Raw genomic sequence first — 7,707 nt, 5'->3', positions numbered from 1 at the left:
CTTTAAAAGAATGAAAGATTGATTTTGGCTCACAGTTTTGGATGTTTCAGTCCAAGAGTTGACCCAAGGCCCTGGAGGTCCTGGGAGGCAGAACAACATGGTTGAAATATGTGACAGAGTAAACTGCTCACCTCATGGCAGCCAAGAAACAGAGAAGAAGAGACTAGAATCCCACAATTTTCCCTGAAAGCATACCTCTGGTGACCTGAAACCTCACATTTGGTCCCAGTTCTTAAAGGGTTCGCTGCTTCCCAACAGTTTTATATCAGATAAAATAAGCCTATGACCCATGGACCTTTGAGAAACACTTAACCAAAATCATATCAATAATAAGTCCAATGTTTTCCTTTATCATGTGGTCTCTCTCTTCACTTGTCTAGATCTGTGTGTGTGTTTCTTTGCTATGGAAATTTGATTTGAGTAAAAAAAATAAAATTTTAAATTACTATATACATGTTACCACTCATCAGTATTTTGTACAATGTCAATTTTAAATGAGCAAATACACAATCGGTATATTATAGCTTACACAAGGATTTCATTCTCATTGAAACAGTAGAAATCTTTCATAGAGCCAATTAAACACTTTACATTTTCACATCTTTATGCACACATTTTCTAAGTACATGCACACATTCCAACTTCAGTTTTCTGATGAGTAAGAAAGAAGAAATGAACAGAATAAGAACTATTCCCTTTTCTTCCTTTCCCTGTAGACTAACATATTCAGTGTAAAATTTTGGCTAATACAAGAACATAACATGAATAAGAAAGGATAAGTTAGGATATTTTGGTCTTTTATGTATCCCATAATACCACTATCTTATTTCTTTCTTTGAAAAAAATAAAATCATAGTTCAAAAGGGATACCTACATTGTGAAGGTGCTAATATCCATTTCTCTTAGTCATGGATGGAACATGCTGTTAGTCAGCTTCCCATTACTATGACAAAAGATCTTTATTTAGACTCATGTCTTTGGAGTTTTCAGTTCAGGATCAGTTGTAACCAAAGCTTGAGGCCTTTGATGGGGATGCTGGATGGCAATGGCAGTGAGCACAAGGCAAAGGAAACTGCTCACTTCATGATCAGGAAAAAAAGACTATAGGGCTGGGTTCCCATATTTCCCCTCAGGGGCCTGTTTCCAGTGAGCAAGAACCATTAGACCACACCTCCTAAAGTTTCCACAGCCTCCTTATACCCTGGGTAGCGAGTCTTTGCCAGATGAGCCTTTGGGGACAAGTATCCAAACCTTAACTCTTGCCTACTTTATTACCCTTCTCCTGAACTTCTGTTCATTGTTCATTCATGGATATTTTCAATTCGGGAGTGTCAAAAACACTAAGCACAAATAGAAAATCAAGGAGTGTACCATAAGAATATGGTGCACATCTCAACTGCTCACCCTCAGGATTCATTGTTTCATCAGACTTCTTTACAAATACAAGTTTAAAGAGAAATTATTCAGAAATTCAAGATGGAGATGTCAGCATGGGGTACTGTAAGAATGTCAGAGTCAGATGCTTGTTGACCCTTATCTCCATACGATGAGTTTTAAACTTCCAGGAGCCCCTATCTTTTTCTAATAATACTAAGGTTGTGTAACAGTTTTCCCAATTTAGTTGATGCCAGAAATCTACCTGTTAGCAAATATTATTCATTTTCTTCACATTTTAAAATCTTTTTTTGATTCATAAATTTTTTATTAAAATTATAAGCCTCTAGTTATTAAAATTAAGAAACTAGAAAGACAAGCATAGAGCAAAGAAGATACACTCTGCCTTTGGTATCCCTAGGTTCTGCATATTGAAAATATTCTGAAAAAAAATTGTATCTGTATTGAACATGTACAGACTTTTCCCCCTGTTATTATTCCTTAAACAAAACAGTATAACAACTATTTATGTAGTATTTCATAGGTATTATAAGTAATCTAGAGATAAAGTGTATGGAAGGATGTGCTTAGGCTATATGCAAATATCACACCATTTTATTTTTTTTTTATTTTTCAAGTTTTAATTTTTTTTTCTTTTTTTTTATTGTAAACAAATGGGATACATGCTGTTTCTCTGTACATAGAGTAAAGGCATACCATTTGTGTAATCATAAATTTACATAGGGTGATGTTGGTTGATTCATGCTGTTATTTTTCCCCTTCCCCCCACCCCTCCCATCCCTCTTTTCCCTCTATACAGTCCTGTCCATCCCCCATTCTTGCCCCCCTCCCTAACCCTCACTTTAACCCTAAAACTAACCCCTCCCACACCCCATTATGTATCATCATCCACTTATCAGTGAGATCATTCTTCCTTTGGTTTTTTGAGATTGACTTATCTCACTTAGCATGATATTCTCCAATTTCATCCATTTGCCTGCAAATGCCATAATTTTATCATTCTTTATGGCTGAGTAACATTCCATTGTATATGTATGCCACAGTTTCTTTATCCATTCATCAACTGAAGGGCATCTAGGTTGGTTCCACAATCTGGCTATGGTGAATTGAGCAGCAATGAACATTGATGTGGCTGTATCTCTGTAGTATGCTGATTTTAAGTCCTTTGGGTATAGGCCAAGGAGTGGGATAGCTGGGTCAAATGGTAGTTCCATTCCAAGTTTTCTAAGGAATCTCCATACTGCCTTCCAGAGTGGCTGCACTAATTTGCAACCCCACCAGCAATGTATGAGTGTACCTTTTTCCCCCCATCCTCGCCAACACCTGTTGTTGCTTGTATTCTTGATAATCGCCATTCTGATTGGGGTGAGATGGAATCTTAGGGTGGTTTTGATTTGCATTTCTCTTATTACTAGAGATGTTGAACATTTTTCCATATGTTTGTTGATTGCTTGTAGGTCTTCTTCTGTGAAGTGTCTGTTCATTTCCTTAGACCATTTGTTGATTGGGTTATTTGTAGTCTTGGTGTAGAGTTTTTTGAGTTCTTTATTGATTCTGGAGATTAGTGCTCTATCTGAAGTATGATTGGCAAAGATTTTCTCCCACTCTGTAGGTTCTTTCTTCACATTGCTGATAGTTTCCTTTGCTGAGAGAAAGCTTTTTAGTTTGAATCTATCCCAGTTGTTGATTCTTGTTTTTATTTCTTGTGCTATGGGAGTCCTGTTGAGAAAGTCTGGTCCTAAGCCGACATGTTGAAGATCTGGACCTACTTTTTCTTCTATAATCTGCAGGGTCTCTGGTCTGATTCCGAGATCCTTAATCCATTTTGAGTTTAGTTTTGTGCACGGTGAGATATATGGGTTTAGTTTCATTTTGTTGCATATGGATTTCCAATTTTCCCAGCACCATTTGTTGAAGAGGCTATCTTTTCTCCATTGCATATTTTTGGCCCCTTTGTCTAGTATGAGAAAATTATATTCATTTGGGTTTGTGTCCGTGTCCTTTATTCTGTACCATTGATCTACCTGTCTATTTTGGTACCAATACCATGCCGTTTTTGTTACTATTGCTTTGTAGTAGAGTTGAAGTTCTGGTATTGCAATACCTCCTGCTTCATTTTTCCTGCGAAGGATTGCTTTAGCAATTCTGGGTTTCTTATTCTTCCAGATGAATTTCATGATTGCTTGTTCTATTTCTGTAAGGTACATCGTTGGGTTTTTAATTGGAATTGCATTGAATCTGTATAGCACTTTAGGTAGTATGGCCATTTTGACAATATTAATTCTGCCTATCCAGGAACATGGGAGATCTTTCCATCTTCTAAGGTGTTCTGTAATTTCTTTCTTTAGTGTTCTGTAGTTCTCATTGTAGAGGTCTTTCACCTCTTTTGTGAGATTGATTCCCAAGTATTTTATTTTTTTCGAGGCTATTGTGAATGTGGTAGTTTTCCTAACTTCTCTTTCTGAAGATTCATCACTTATGTATAAAAATGCATTAGATTTATGAGCATTGATCTTATATCCCGCTACTTTACTAAATTCATTTATGAGTTCTAAGAGTTTTCTGGTGGAATTTCCTGGTTCCTCTAAGTATATAATCATATCATCAGCAAATAGGGATAGTTTGGGTTCTTCTTTTCCAATTCGTATCCCTTTAATTTCTTTGGTCTGTCTAATTGCTCTGGCTAGAGTTTCAAGGACGATATTGAATAGGAGTGGTGAGAGAGGGCATCCCTGCCTTGTTCCAGATTTGAGGGGGAATGCTTTCAGTTTTTCACCATTACGAATGATATTAGCCATGGGCTTAGCATAGATGGTCTTTACAATATTAAGGAACGTTCCCACTATCCCTATTTTTTCTAGTGTTTGAGCATGAAGGGGTGCTGTATTTTATCAAATGCTTTTTCTGCATCTATTGAAATAATCATGTGATTCTTGACTTTAAGTCTGTTTATATGGTGAATTACATTTATTGATTTCCTGATGTTGAACCAACCTTGCATCCCTGGGATGAAACCCACTTGATCATGATGCACTATCTTTTTAATATGTTGTTGTATGCGATTTGCTAAAATTTTGTTGAGAATTTTTGCATCGATGTTCATTAAGGATATTGGTCTGAAATTTTCTTTCCTCGATGTGTCTCTGTCTGGTTTAGGTATCAGGGTGATATTGGCTTTGTAGGATGAGTTTGGGAGGGTTCCCTCCTCTTCTATTTCATGGAATACTTTGAAAAGTATTGGAATGAGCTCTTCTTCAAAGGTTTTGTAGAACTCGGCTGAGAAACCATCAGGTCCTGGACTTTTCTTTGTTGGTAGGTTTTTGATGAATTCTTCTATTTCATTACTTGAAATTGCTCTATTTAAATTGTGTATGTCCTCCTCGTTTAGTTTAGGCAATTCATAGGTTTCTAGAAACTTGTTGATATCTTCGAAATTTTCTATTTTGTTGGATTATAGATTTTCAAAATAGCTTCTAATTATGTTTTGTATTTCAATCTTGTCTGTTGTGATATTTCCTTGTTCATTCCGAATTTTGGTGATTTAGGGTTTTCTCTCGTCTTCTCTTTGTTAGTGTGGCTAAAGGTTTATCAATTTTGTTTATTTTTTTGAAGAACCAACTATTTATTTTGTCAATTTTTTGTATTGTTTCTTTTGTTTCAATTTCATTGATTTCAGCTCTGAGTTTAACTATTTCCTGTCTTCTACTACTTTTGGTGTTGGTCTGTTCTTCTTTTTCTAGGGCTTTGAGCTGTAGTGTTAGGTGGTTTATTTGTTGAGTTTTGCTTCTTTTATTGAATGCGCTCCATGAAATAAATTTTCCTCTAAGTGCTGCTTTCATAGTGTCCCAGAGATTTTGATATGATGTTTCTTTGTTCTCATTTACCTCTAAGAATTTTTTAATTCCTTCCTAATATCTTCTGTTATCCATTCATCATATAATAGCATATTGTTTAATCTCCAGGTGTTGGAGTATTTTCTGTTTTTTACTCTTTCATTTATTTCTAATTTCAATCCATTATGATCTGATAAAATACAAGGAAGTGTCTCTATCTTCTTGTATTTGCTAACATTAAGCTTTGTGGCATAATATATGGTCTATTTTAGAGAAGGATCCATGTGCTGCTGAGAAGAAAGTGTATTCACTCTTTGTTGGATGGTATATTCTATAAATGTCTGTTAAGTCTAAATTATTGATTGTGTTATTGAGATCTATGTTTCTTTGTTCAATTTTTGTTTGGAAGATCTGTCCAGTGGTGAGAGAGGTGTGTTAAAATCACCTAGTATTATTGTACTGTGGTCTATTTGGTTTCTGAGATTGAGAAAGATTTGTTTGACATACATGGGTGAGCCACTGTTTGGGGCACAGATATTTATGATTGTTATGTCTTGCTGATTTATGGTTCCCTTAAGCAGTATGAAATGTCCTTCTTTATCCCTTCTGATTAACTTTGGCTTGAAGTCCACTTTATCTGAAATGAGGATGGATACCCCAGCTTTTTTGCTGGGTCCATGTGCATGGTAAGTTTTTTCCCATCCTTTCACCTTTAGTCTTTGGGTATCTCTTTCTAAGAGATGAGTCTCTTGCAGGCAACATATTGTTGGATCTTTCTTTTTTATCCAATCTGCCAGTCTATGTCTTTTGATTGATGAATTCAGGCCATTTATATTCAGGGTTATTATTGAGATATGATTTGCATTCCCGGTCATTTGACTCATTTTATTCATTTATTTGTTTATTTTTGACACGACTTGGTTCCTCTTTATTTGAGAGTTCCTTTAGGATATCTCCTCCCTTTGCTGATTTGCTTCTTTGTTTTTCATCTCTTCTTCATGGAATATTTTGTTGAGAATGTTCTGTAATGCTGGCTTTCTCTTTGTATATTCTTTTAGCTTTTGTTTATCATGGAAGGATTTTATTTCGTCGTCAAATCTGAAGGTAAGTTTTGCTGGGTATAAGATTCTTGGTTGGCATCCATTTTCTTTTAGGGCTTGAAAAATGTTGTTCCAGGCCCTTCTAGCTTTTAAGGTCTGGATTGAAAAATCTGCTGATATCCGTATTGGTTTCCCCCTGAATGTAATTTGGTTCTTTTCTCTCACAGCCTTTAAGATTCTGTCTTTATTTTGTATGTTAGGTATTTTCATTATAATGTGCCTTGGTGTGGGTCTGTTGTAATTTTGTGTATTTGGAGTCCTATAAGTCTCTTGAACTTGATTTTCCATTTTATTCTTCAGATTTGGGAAATTTTCTGAAATTATCTCATTGAATAGGTTGTTCATTCCTTTGGTTTGTTTCTCTAAGCCTTCCTCAATCCCAATAATTCTCAAATTTGGCCTTTTCATGATGTCCCATAGTTCTTGGAGATTCTGTTCATGATTTCTTACCATCTGCTCTGTTTGTTCAACTTGGTTTTTGAGGTTAAATATTTTGTCTTCAATATCTGAGGTTCTGTCTTCCAGGTGTTCTATCCTATTGGTTGTGCTTTCTATGGAGTTCTTAATTTGGTTTATTGTTTCCTTCATTTCAAGGATTTCTGTTTGTTTTTTTTTCAATATCTCTAACTCTTTATTGAAATGGTCTTTTGCTTCCTGAATTTGCTCTGTTAACTCTCGATTGGTGCGATCATTCAATGCCTGCATTTGCTCTTTCATTTCATCGGTTTGCTTCCCTTATCATGTTAATTATGTATATTCTGAACTCCCTTTCAGACATTTCTTCTGCCATGCTGTCATTGGATTTTATTGATGTAACATCCAGATTTGTTTGAGGCATTTTCTTCCCTTGTTTTCTCATGTCGTTCAGGTATCAGTGGACTGCTGAGATGTTGCAGATTTCCTCTATTGACTTATAATGTCCCTGAAGATTGCTAGTGTATTCCCTCTTATCCTTCAGTAGCCTGAAGTCTTAGAGGAAGTTGATACTGCGGTGTTCCCCAAGGAAGCTGCCTCTCTAGGGGTGGTGATCTTCAGGTGGGGTATATTCCCTGCTAGTGGGCAGAGGTGCCTCTACTTGTTGACCAATGGTCATCCAAAGGGGAACTAGACTGCGGGCTGAGGCAAGGCCTGTTTGGGTCTGTGTCTCTGGTTTTACTGTCCTTGTGGGAAAACCTCACCCAGCGGGGAAGACTCACCTGATGGGGAGGTCTCGCTGGTCAGTTCCCCTCCTAGAGGTTCCCCTCAGTCCACAACTACCGCCTGGGCAGGGCAGCCTTCCCAGGCAACGTTCCCAGGGGCCCAGACCTACCTCCTGGGCCTGGGAGCCCTGCCCTTCGCAGACGAGTCTCCTTAGGTAGCCCCTCCTCAGAGAAGCTGCC

This window comes from Sciurus carolinensis, chromosome 5 (genome assembly GCF_902686445.1).
Source record: "Sciurus carolinensis chromosome 5, mSciCar1.2, whole genome shotgun sequence".
Classification (NCBI taxonomy): domain Eukaryota; kingdom Metazoa; phylum Chordata; class Mammalia; order Rodentia; family Sciuridae; genus Sciurus; species Sciurus carolinensis.
This window is presented reverse-complemented; position numbering follows the sequence as displayed.